The sequence below is a fragment of the Globicephala melas genome, chromosome X (assembly GCF_963455315.2).
Source record: "Globicephala melas chromosome X, mGloMel1.2, whole genome shotgun sequence".
Taxonomy (NCBI): Eukaryota; Metazoa; Chordata; class Mammalia; order Artiodactyla; family Delphinidae; genus Globicephala; species Globicephala melas.
Genome location: NC_083335.1, coordinates 44,648,281 through 44,662,188, shown reverse-complemented (window position 1 = coordinate 44,662,188; position 13,908 = coordinate 44,648,281).

Here is a 13,908-nt window from a genome sequence, read left to right as displayed (position 1 = left end):
AATTTTTTCTTACTGTAAAACTAAGATTTTGTTTAACACTACGATAGACTTCATAACCTTAGCATGTGTTTCACAATTAACTATTGGTGTATGTAGTTAGTTGTGAGGGTTTTCAAATGTAATTTGGTGCTAGTAATAAAAGTACCATAATTTTTGCATATGAATTTCTTTTATGACAGTAGAGAGAATTCAAGTTTATTTTTATAAAAACAGTACTTGCATACTGATAAACTTTTTTGAATGGTGGCAGAGGAAGCAGAGTTATATCTAGGTCTCCATCTGTATAAATGTAAACATGGCCCACAATGTATTTTGTGGTAGGTAAGATGGTTTAGAATCACTGCATTAGAAAGGTAGTTCTAACTTTTAATAGGCATAATGTAAAAAAGTTTAAAATAAAAATTAAACTCATAAGTTCAGAGTAAACAAACTTTAATCAAGGAGTGGACAGACTACAGTTTTGAGCTGGGTTCAACCAAAGCACATTTCCCAATGAATTTTATATGAATAAAAAGCAAGTTTACTTCCAAAGAGAAATGTTACACAATACTGTGTATATGTTAAATAATGTACATCTTATGAGTGTTTCAGAGAAACATATTATGCAAAGGGAAGAAGAGCCACATGCTCACTTATAGGATGAAAGACTAGATGGTTATTACACAGAATGATAGTTTATAGTGATATATGGTGAGTTTTCATTGTTAACTACTTTGTATTTCAAATAAAATAACATTCCAGATCATGGCATAAAAGCAAGAATTTAATTCAAATGCAATAACTAGCTAAATATACACCATTTTATAGCATATTAAAGTTTATTGAAAGAATCTGTCATACATGCTTAAAATTTGGGTCATATTTGGCTTTAAAATTAGATAAATATGCTCAGTTTTCAGAGATTACTCTAAATTACTTTTAAAGTAAACTTTTTATTGAGGTGTAACACACACAAAGAAATTTTTAAAAACATACCTACAACTTATATTTTTTTATTTAACTTTCTTTTCAATAGTTTTATTGAGGTATAAATGACACCATAAATTGCACATATTTAAAGTGTGCATTTTGATAAATTTTCACATATATATGTACTCTCATTAAACCATCACCACAATCAAGGCAATGAATATATCCATCACCTTGCAAATTTCCTTATGCCCTTTGATAATTCCATCCTTTCCCTCTCTTCTACCCCCAACCCCAGGAAACAACTGATTTATTTTCTATCAATAATGTTTAGTTTGATTTTTTCTATGATCTTTTGTACAAATGGAAGCATGTATATCTGGGTTCTTTCACTTAGCATAATGCCCTTGATATCCATCCAAATTGTTGTGTATCAATCATTTTCTTTTTTGTTGCTGAATAATATTTTATTGTATGGATGTACCAGAATTTGTTTAACTATTCTCCTGCTGAAGGTAATTTGTGTTGTTTCCATTTTGTGGCTATTACAAATAAAACTGCTATGAACATTTGTATACAGGTTTTGTGTGAACATATTTCCATTTCTCTAGGACAATTATCTATAATTGGAATGACTGGATCATATTGTAGATATGTTTCTCAATTCCTTAACAGTGGCTCTGTTCTAGCACTAGCTCAGATTTTCAGCCTCTTGCCTGCATCCAGAACTGGCAAATGTCCCCAGGGGAAAAGAAACTGAACTCACCTCGCCTATCCAAAGTTCATTCTTTTTCAGAATCTTAGCCCCTGTAGTCCTTGTTGTCTTAGTGGGTCTCAGATGAATTTTTTTGTTATCCAAATCTTCTAACTGATCTATCTCAAGCTGCTTTGAGCTGCAAAGAAACAGAATGCTAAATTTCACCTTTTTAAATAATGCATTTAAAAAATTTTGGTGTTAAATATAGAAGTCAGTGGACTTTGGTATATTAACCACATACAGGGCAACTTTGCTAAATTTTCTTATTAAGTACAACAATTTGTCTGTTGATTCTTCTGAGGTATTATGTAGGAAATAGCATCATCAGGCTTTTGTTTCTCTGATTTCTTTTTTTTTTTTAACATCTTTATTGGGGTATAATTGCTTTACAATGGTGTGTTAGTTTCTGCTTTATAACAAACTGAATCAGTTATACATATGTTCCCATATCTCTTCCCTCTTGAGTCTCCCTCCCTCCCACCCTCCCTATCCCACCCCACCAGGCGGTCACAAAGCACCGAGCTGATCTCCCTGTGCTATGCGGCTGCTTCCCACTAGCTATCTACCTTACGTTTGATAGTGTATATATGTCCATGCCTCTCTCTTGCTTTGTCACAGCTCACCCTTCCCCCTCCCAATATCCTCAAGTCCGTTCTCTAGTAGGTCTGTGTCTTTATTCCTGTCTTACCCCTAGGTTCTTCATGACATATTTTTTCTTAAATTCCATATATATGTGTTAGCATACGGTATTTGTCTTTCTGATTTCTTACATACTTTATTTTTTACTGTACTGACCAGAACCACCAAAATAATATTGAAAAATATGGTGAGTCTTGTTCTTGATTTTAAGAGGAATGCTGTTAAGATTTCACAATTATGATGTTAGCTCTAAGTCTTTGTGAGATGCCCTTTATCAATCCCCTTCTACCCATGTTTCTAAGATTTTTCCTTTTATCATAAATTTTATTAAATGACTTTTCTGCATTTTTAAAGATGATTGAAATTTTACATATTTAATTTCATTTTGGGGGGTAAAATGTTATTTATTGTATTCAGAACACCACTTATAACTTCAAACTTTCCTTTAAAAAAACGAAAAATGGAGTAGAGAGGGGGACCTTGAAGATGGCGGAAGAGTAAGACACAGAGATCACCTTCCTCCCCACAGATACACCAGAAATACATCTACACGTGGAACAACTCCTACAGAACACCTACTAAAGGCTGGCAGAAGACCTCAGACCTCCCAAAAGGCAAGAAACTCCCCACGTACCTGGGTAGGGCAAAAGAAAAAAAAAAAGAAAAAACATAGACAAAAGAATAGGGACGGCACCTGCACCAGTGGGAGGGAGCTGTGAAGGAGGAAAAGTTTCCACACACTAGGAAGCCCCTTCGCGGGCGGAGACTGCGGGAGGCGGAGGGGGGAGCTTCGAAGCCGCGGAGGAGAGCACAGCAACGGGTGCGGAGGGCAAAGCGGGGAGATTCCCGCACAGAGAATCGGTGCCGACCAGCACTCACCAGCCCGAGAGGCTTGTCTGCTCACCCGCCGGGGCGGGCAGGCTGCGAGCTTAGGCTCTGAGGCTGGGGTTTCGGTTTCGGACGGAGCGCAGGGAGAGGACTGGGGTTGGCGGCTTGAACATAGCCTGAAGGGGTTAGTGCACCACGGCTAGCCGGGAGGGAGTCCAGGGAAAAGTCTGCACCTGCCAAAGAGGCAAGAGACTTTTTCTTCCCTCTTTGTTTCCTGGTGCGTGAGGAGAGGGGTTTAAGAACGCTGCTTAAAGGAACTCCAGAGACGGGCACGAGCCGCGGCTAAAAGCGTGAACCCCAGAGACGGGCGGGAGACACTAAGGCTGCTGCTGCTGCCACCAAGGGGTCTGTGTGCGAGCACAGGTCACTCTCCACACCCCTCTTCCGCGGAGCCTGTGCAGCCCGCCACTGCCAGGTTCCCAGGATCCAGGAACAACTTCCCCGGGAGAACGCACTGCGGGCCTCAGGCTGGTGCAAAGCCACGCCGGACTTTGCCGCCGCAGGCCCGCCCCACACTCCGTGCCCCTCCCTCCCCGCCGGCCTGAGTGCGCCAGAGCCCCCGAATCAGCAGCTCCTTTAACCCCGTCCTGTCTGAGCGAAAAACAGACGCCCTCCAGCGACCTACACTCAGAGGCAGGGCCAAATCCAAAGCTGAGCCCCTGGGAGCTGTGAGAACAAAGAAGAGAAAGGGAAATCTCTCCCAGCAGCCTCAGAAGCAGCGGATTAAAGCTCCACAATCAACTTGATATACCCTGCATCTGTGGAATACCTGAATAGACAACCAATCATCCCAAATTAAGGAAGTGGACTTTAGGAGCAAGATCTATGATTTTTTTCCCTTTTCCTCCTTTTGTGAATGTGTATTTGTATGCTTCTGTGTGAGATCTTGTCTGTATAGTCTTGCTTCCACCATTTGTCCTAGGGTTCTATCCGTCCATGTTTTTTTTTAATTTTTTTTTCTTAATAATCAATTTTAATTTTAATAACATTATTATACTTTACCTTCTTTCTTTCTTTCTTTCTTTCTTTCTTTCTTTCTTTCTTTCTTTCTTTCTTTCTTTCTTTCTTTCTTTCTTTCTTTCTTTCCTTCCTTCCTTCCTCCCTCCTTTAGACAACGAATCATCCCAAATCGAGGAGGTGGTCTCTGACAGCAAGATTTATGATTTTCCCCCCTTTACCTCTTTTAGTGAGGGTGTATGTGTATGCTTCTGTGTAAGATTTTGTCTGTATAGCTTTGCTTCCAACATTTGTCCTAAGGTTCTATCCGTCCCTTTTTTTTTTCTAAATAAGAATTTTTTAATTCAATAACTTTATTATACTTTATTTTATTTTTACTGTATCTTCTTTCTTTCTGTCTTTTTTCCTTCTTTCCCTCCTTCCTTCCTTCCTGCCTCCCTCCCTCCCTCCTTTCTTTCCTTCTTGCCTTCTTTCCTTCTTTGCTTCTTTCTTTCTTTCTTCCTTCCTTCCTTCCTTCCTTCCTTCCCTCTTTTCCTTCTTTCTTTCCTCATACTTCTACTAATTCCCTCTACTTTTTCTCCCTTTTATTCTGAGCCATGTGGATGAAAGGCTCTTGGTGCTCCAGCCAGGAGTCAGGGCTCTGCCTCTGAGGTAGGAGAGCCAACTTCAGGACACTGGTCAACAGGAGACCTCCCAGCTCCACATAATATCAAATGGCGAAAATCTCCCAGAGACCTCCATCTTAACACCAGCACTGAGCTTCACTCAACGACCAGCAAGCCACAGTGCTGGACAACCTATACCAAACAACTAGTAAAACAGGAACACAACCCCACCCATTAGCAGAGAGGCTGCTTAAAATCATAACAAGGCCACAGACACCCCACAACACACCACCAGACGTGAACCTGCCCACTAGAGAGACAAGATCCAGCCTGATCCACCACAACAGAGGCACTAGTCCCCTCCACCAGGAAGCCTACACAACCCACTGAACCAACCTTAGCCATTGGAGACAGACATCAAAAACAGCGGGAACTACGAACCTGCAGTCTGCAAAAAGGAGACCCCAAACACAGTAAAATAAGCAAAATGAGAAGACAGAAAAACACACAGCAGATAAAGGAGCAAGATAAAAATGCACCAGACCTAACAAATGAAGAGGAAATAGCCAGTCTACCTGAAAAAGAATTCAGAATAATGATAGTAAGGATGATCCGAAATCTTGGACATAGAATGGACAAAATGCAAGAATCAGTTAACAAGGACCTAGAAGAAATAAAGATGAAACAAGCAATGATGAACAACACAATAAATGAAATTAAAAGTACTCTAGATGGGATCAATAGCACAATAACTGAGGCAGAAGAACGGATAAGTGACCTGGAAGATAAAATAGTGGAAATAACTACTGCAGAGCAGAATAAAGAAAAAAGAATGAAAAGAACTGAGGATAGTCTCAGAGACCTCTGGGACAACATTAAACGCACCAACATTCGAATTATAGGGGTTCCAGAAGAAGAAGAGAAAAAGAAAGGGACTGAGAAAATATTTGAAGAGATTATAGATGAAAACTTCCCTAATATGGGAAAGGAAATAGTTAATAAAGTCCAGGAAGCACAGAGAGTCCCATACAGGATAAATACAAGGAGAAATACGCCAAGACACATATTAATCAAACTGTCAAAAATTAAATACAAAGAAAGCATATTAAAAGCAGCAAGGGAAAAACAACAAATAACACATAAGGGAATCCCCATAAAGTTAACAGCTGATCTCTCAGCAGAAACCCTATAAGCCAGAAGGGAGTGGCAGGACATACTGAAAGTGATGAAGGAGAAAAACCTGCAGCCAAGACTCCTCTACCCAGCAAGGATCTCATTCAGATTTCATGGAGAAATTAAAACCTTTACAGACAAGCAAAAGCTGAAATAGTTCAGCACCACAAAACCAGCTTTACAACAAATGCTAAAGGATCTTCTCTAGGCAAGAAACACAAGAGAAGGAAAAGACCTATAATAATGAACCCAAAACAATTTAGAAAATGGGAATAGGAACATACATATCGATAATTACTTTAAATGTAAATGGACTAAATGCTCCCACCAAAAGACACAGTTTAGCTGAATGGATACAAAAACAAGACCCATATATATGCTGTCTACAAGAGACCCACTTCAGACCTAGAGACACATACAGACTGAAAGTAAGGGGATGGAAAAAGATATTCCATGCAAATGGAAACCAAAAGAAAGCTGGAGTAGCAATTCTCATATCAGACAAAATAGACTTTAAAATAAGCACTATTAAAAGAGACAAAGAAGGACACTACATAATGATCAAGGGATCGATCCAAAAAGAAGATATAACAATTGTAAATATTTATGCACCCAACATAGGAGTACCTCAATACATAAGGCAAATACTAACAGCCATAAAAGGGGAAATCAACAGTAACACATTCATAGTAGGGGACTTAAACACCCCACTTTCACCCATGGACAGATCATCCAAAATGAAAATAAATAAGGAAACACAAGCTTTAAATGATACATTAAACAAGATGGACTTAATTGATATTTATAGGACACTCCATCCAAAAACAACAGAATGCACATTTTTCTCAAGTGCTCATGGAACATCCTCCAGGATAGATCATATCTTAGGTCACAAATCAAGCCTTGGTAAATTTAAGAAAATTGAAATTGTATCAAGTATCTTTTCTGACCACAACGCCATGAGACTAGATATCAATTACAGGAAAAGATCTGTAAAAAATACAAACACATGGAGGCTAAACAATATACTACTTAATAATGAAGTGATCACTGAAGAAATCAAAGAGGAAATCAAAAAATACCTAGAAACAAATGACAATGCAGACACAACGACCCAAAACCTATGGGATGCAGCAAAAGCAGTTCTAAGGGGGAAGTTTATAGCAATACAAGCCCACCTTAAGAAGCAGGAAACATCTCGAATAAACAACCTAACCTTGCACCTAAAGCAATTAGAGAAAGAAGAACAAAAAAACCCCAAAGCTAGCAGAAGGAAAGAAATCATAAAAATCTTATCAGAAATAAATGAAAAAGAAATGAAGGAAACAATAGCAAAGATCAATAAAACGAAAAGCTGGTTCTTTGAGAAGATAAACAAAATAGATAAACCACTAGCCAGACTCATCAAGAAAAAAAGGGAGAAGACTCAAATCAATAGAATTAGAAATGAAAAAGGAGAGGTAACAACTGACACTGCAGAAATAAAAAAAGATCATGAGAGATTACTACAAGCAACTCTATGCCAATAAAATGGACAACCTGGAAGAAATGGACAAATTCTTAGAAATGCACAACCTGCCAAGACTGAATCAGGAAGAAATAGAAAATATGAACAGACCAATCACAAGCACTGAAATTGAAACTGTGATTAAAAATCTTCCAACAAAGAAAAGCCCAGGACCAGATGGCTTCACAGGCGAATTCTATCAAACATTTAGAGAAGAGCTAACACCTATCCTTCTCAAACTCTTCCAAAATATAGCAGAGGGAGGAACACTCCCAAACTCCTTCTACGAGGCCACCATCACCTTGATACCAAAACCAGACAAGGATGTCACAAAGAAAGAAAACTACAGGCCAATATCACTGGTGAACATAGATGCAAAAATCCTCAACAAAATACTAGCAAACAGCGTCCAAGAGCACATTAAAAGGATCATACACCATGATCAAGTGGGGTTTATTCCAGGAATGCAAGGATTCTTCAATATATGCAAATCAATCAATGTGATAAAACATATTAAAAAATTGAAGGAGAAAAACCATATGATCATCTCAATAGATGCAGAGAAAGCTTTTGACAAAATTCAACACCTATTTATGATAAAAACCCTGCAGAAAGTAGGCATAGAGGGAACTCTCCTCCACATAATAAAGGCCATATATGACAAGCCCACAGCAAACATCATCCTCAATGGTGAAAAACTGAAAGCATTTCCACTAAGATCAGGAACAAGACAAGGTTACCCACTCTCACCACTCTTATTCAACATAGTTTTGGAAGTTTTAGCCACAGCAATCAGAGAAGAAAAGGAAATAAAAGGAATCCAAATCGGAAAAGAAGAAGTAAAGCTGTCACTGTTTGCAGATGACATGATCCTATACATAGAGAATCCTAAAGATGCTACCAGAAAACTACTAGAGCTAATCAATGAATTTGGTAAAGTGGCAGGATACAAAATTAATGCACAGAAATCTCTGGCATTCCTATATACTAATGATGAAAAATCTGAAAGTGAAATCAAGAAAAGACTCCCATTTACTATTGCAACAAAAAGAATAAAATATCTAGTAATAAACCTACATAAAGAGACAAAAGACCTGTATGCAGAAAATTATAAGACACTGATGAAAGAAATGAAAGATGATACAAATAGATGGAGAGATATACCATATTCTTGGATTGGAAGAATCAACATTGTGAAAATGACTCTACTACCCAAAGCAATCTATAGATTCAATGCAATCCCTATCAAACTACCACTGGCATTTTTCACAGAACTAGAACAAAAAATTTTGCAATTTGTATGGAAACACAGAAGACACCGAATAGCCGAAGCAATCTTGAGAACGAAAAAAGGAACTGGAGGAATCAGGCTCCCTGACTTCAGACTGTACTACAAAGCTACAGTTATCAAGATGGTATGGTACTGGCACAAAAACAGAAAGATAGATCAATGGAACAGAATAGAAAGCCCAGAGATAAACCCACGCACATATGGTCACCTTATCTTTGATAAAGGAGGCAGGAATGTACAGTGGAGAAAGGACAGTCTCTTTAATAAGTGGTGCTGGGAAAACTGGACAGGTACATGTAAAAGTATGAGATTAGATCACTCCCTAACACCATACACAAAAATAAGCTCAAAATGGATTAAAGACCTAAATGTAAGGCCAGAAACTATCAAACTCTTACAGGAAAATATAGGCAGAACACTCTATGACATAAATCACAGCAAGATCCTTTTTGACCCACCTCCTAGAGTAATGGAAATAAAAACAAAAATAAACAAATGGGACCTAATGAAACTTCAAAGCTTTCGCACAGCAAAAGAAACCAAAAACAAGACCAAAAGACAACCCTCAGAATGGGAGAAAATATTTGCAAATGAAGCAACCGACAAAGGATTAATCTCCAAAATTTACAAGCAGCTCATGCAGCTCAATACCAAAAAAACAAACAACCCAATCCAAAAATGGGCAGAAGACCTAAACAGACATTTCTCCAAAGAAGATATACAGACTGCCAACAAACACATGAAAGAATGCTCAACATCATTAATCATTAGAGAAATTCAAATCAAAACTACAATGAGATATCATCTCACACCAGTCAGAATGGCCATCATCAAAAAATCTAGAAACAATAAATGCTGGAGATGGTGTGGAGAAAAGGGAACACTGTTGCACTGCTGGTGGGAATGTGAATTGGTTCAGCCACTATGGAGAACAGTATGGAGTTTCCTTAAAAAACTACAAGTAGAACTACCATATGAGCCAGCAATCCCACTACTGGGCATATACCCTGAGAAAACCAAAATTCAAAAAGAGTCATGTACCAAAATGTTCATTGCAGCTCTATTTACGATATCCCGGAGATAGAAACCACCTAAGTGCCCATCATCGGATAAATGGATAAAGAAGATGTGGCACATATATACAATGGAATATTACTCAGCCATAAAAAGAATATTACTGAGCTATTTGTAATGAGGTGGATAGACCTAGAGTCTGTCATACAGAGTGAAGTAAGTCAGAAAGAAAAAGACAAATACCGTATGGTAACACATATATATGGAATTTAAGGAAAAAAATGTCATGAAGAACCTAGGGGTAAGGCAGGAATGAAGACGCAGACTTCCTAGAGAACGGACTTGAGGTTATGGGGAGGGGGAAGGGTGATCTGTGACAGGACGAGGGAGAGTCATGGACATATATACCCTAACAGACGTAGTAAGGTAGATAGCTAGTGGGAAGCAGCCGCATGGCACAGGGATATTGGCTCGGTGCTTTGTGACAGCCTGGAGGGGTGGGATAGGGAGGGTGGGAGGGAGGGAGACGCAAGAGGGAAGACATATGGGAACATATGTTTATGTATGACTGATTCAGTTTGTTATAAAGCAGAAACTAACACACCATTGTAAAGCAATTATACCCCAATAAAGATGTTAAAAAAAAAAAAAGGTCAGTAGAGGTAGGGGAATGGTTAAAGGAGACACTGCACAGCTACATAATGAGCACTTCATAGTCCTGATGTAATAGGGAGAATATGCAGAAACGTAGATGTTGGAATACTGAGTAAAAAATTAGATTACAATATTATAAACAAGTATGCAAACGTGTCTTCAGGGCATTTAGAAGTGGGAGAAGGAGGAAGTGCACCCAGTTTGATGAATTTAAGATTTTTTCTTTCAAATTTGTTGTTCTGTGCATTGGCCACAAACATAGCCTTCCAAAGTAATCTGTAATAGATTTGCAACTGTACCAAAATATGTATTAAATAGATAATCATAGGTGGGAAAAAGAAATGAAAGTAGTTATGCATTTTGGGGTGCATTAACTTTTATCTTAAACTTTCTATAATTTTTAAAAAATTAAAGCCTTGTTTAAAGAGCTAATATATGCACATAGTAAACAAAAAATCTAAACTGCAAAAGGTATATAATGAAACATAACTCTCTCTGAACCCCAGAATTGCAGTCCCTCTCCCAGAAATGGATCAGGTTTATGAGTTCTTGTTTACTTTTCTAAATTTTTTCTGTGTATATTTCAGCAAGTGTTTGGTGTCTATTCCATGTCTTGGTCAGGAGCCTCTGGGACATCCCTAAATGCTATCAAATCATTTCAGCATTAGCTAAAAAGTTGGCTGGTATAACTAGATGACAATAAAATAATTTGAATTTAGGCAACAGAGCTATGTTTAATATGTGTTTAGCTTTTTAGAATTCATGTCAAAAATATTGGTGAATTCTTTAAATTCAGTTTTATTTTGATCAAAGATGTACTTGCATGGTGTATCTTATTTCCACATAGCATACTTACGGCCAAATTTCTTACTGATATTTAGTTAACTCCATATAATGCCTATTTCTTTTCTACTGTACAAGATGGAGATTTAGCTTCTTTAAACTGTCATCCCAAACACACAGGCACACAGTCCCTCCTCCATCCAACCAGTAGAGTTATTTCATATTTGGCTTGAAGTATGACCAATACTCAACATATACACTGTTATGATTGTATAAATATTATTTGAAGATGAGACATATTTATGCTTCAGGAGCACTTGGACATTATACTGTTTTATTTCTTGTACCAATGTTGCTTTTCCTGGACTTAATAAATGTCTCTTTTTAAACTTAAAAAAAAAAAAAAGAAAAATGAGCCTAATATTCATTGTAGAGACATGACCAAAGTTATAGTAAATATAGTAAATTGAATATTATGTTGTAATATCAGACTATATACTAATGTGGAAAGTATTTAAAGTATGTAAATGGAAAAACAGGACACAAAATATATATACATACAGAGAGAGTATGTTTACAACTAAATTCTAAAAATTGGAAGAAAATGCATACACACACTAAAGAATAACAGTGGAAGCAGTGTCAGACTACTATGAATGGAAAACACAGCTAGTTACAGAAAGATCTGAACTGTGTTATGTAAATAATTTATGTCAAATTGTTTTCAAATTCTAAACTAGGAAATACTTTAATTTTTTGCAGGTTTATTGATGTATAATTGACATGAAAATTGCATTTAACTAAGGTATACAATGTGATGTTTTGAAAGATCAATACATATACATTGTGACATGATAACCACAATCAAGCCAATTAATATATCCATCACTTCACATAGTTATTATTTTTTTCTCTGTGAGAACAATTAAGATCTAATCTCTTTAAAAATGTCAAGTATATATTACAGTATTATTAACTAGATGTTGAACTGCCTTTGTATTCCTGGAGAAAACTTAATTTGGACATAGTGTGTTATTTTTTAATACATTGTCAGGTTTAATTTGCTAATATGTTGTTCAGGACTGTTATCTCTCTATGTTCATAAGTGTGTTTGGCCAGAAAATTTTCTTTCCTACACTGGCATTTTTTGGTTTTGTTGTAATGGTTATGCTATCTTCATAAGGGGACATAGGAGTATTCCAGTTTCTTTCTTTTCTGAAAATTTTGTTTAAGTATGGAATTCTCTGTTCATTGAATGTTGGTCAGAATTTGTAACACCATTTGGTCATTCATGGTTGTAATTCTTATTTATTTACCTTTGGTAATTGAATATTTTTCCTTGAATTTTCTCTCCTTTTTTCCTGCTTCTTTAAAGAATTTGTTTAATGTTATTAGTGTTTTCAGAGAACCAATTTTTGTCTTTATTGATTTTCACTATTGTACCTTTATTTTCTATTTCATAAACTTCTTTTTTTAAAATAATTTCCTTTCTTTTGTTTTCTTTGGTTTCCTTATATTGATCTTTATTTAACTTGTCCTTAAATGTTTATTTCAATGAGAATACATTTCTCAGTTGTCTTTTTTTTTTTCTCTCAGTACTTTGTAGACATCATTTTACTGTATTGTGGCTTCCTAGTTGCTGTTCAGAAATCAGCTGTCAACTTAAGCATTATTTCATATAATCTGATCAGATATAATTGGATCTTCTCACACTAACCTTCATGATTTTTAATGTTTTAACATGTCTTTGTCCCTCTGATTGTATTCTAATTTCTTTAGCTCTATTTTTTTCATTTACAATTTCTCTCTTTGGCTTTGTTATATCTAGTGATTATGTCAACTGTTGAGTTTTTAATTTTAATAATTATATATTTTTACTTCTACAAGTTCTGTTTTTTTTTCTCATCTTGATTGTCTCTTATAGTTTTTTATTCCACTATTTATTTCCTTAATAAATTTATATAAACTTTTTAATATTCTGAATGTAAAAACTTCAGTATCTATAATTATATTCTCTAGTTTCTGATTCTCACTTATTGTGGCTGTTTCTTCATATGCTTAATGATTTATTTGTATTGAGACTTCATGCTTTTTGTAATTAAAAAAATTTTTAATCATAATTTTATTAATTTATTGAGATGTTATATGTCCAATGTTCTTTGTAATTTTACCTGGAGAATCACTGAGGCCTTCATTAAAGTGTGTTCTTCCAGAAAGTGTGTGTACTTCTTTTTGCCATATACCTGGACACTGCATTTTTTCACACTGAAATTTTGGCTTGGAGTTTTCAAGCTATACTAATAGTGTGAATTCAATATCCAAAGATGTGTGAGCAAGCTCATAATTAGGAATTCTGGGGGAGAACATGAACAGAGTTCACTTGAGGATATGGTGGGATCTCTGGTCAGATCTCACCTCCTGCTTTGGTCTCAGTATGTCCCCTATTAATGTAATCTGTTACATCTTAAGCTTTAAGCCACAAGGGATGAGATGATACTGAAAGTAAAAATAAGTTTTTCTCCCTTATTTTGGAGAATGTAAACCTTTTTGTTTCTAGCTTCTGAACAGTTTTTTTTTCTTCCAAGACATCTATGCACTAAAAAAAAAAAAAGATAAAAGGAAGAGAAAGGAAAAGAATATTTCCCTTTCTTTTATTTCTTTTGTAGCACACTCAAAAATAATACTAAGAAAATATTTATCTAGTTTTTACTACAATGACACACTGTATTAG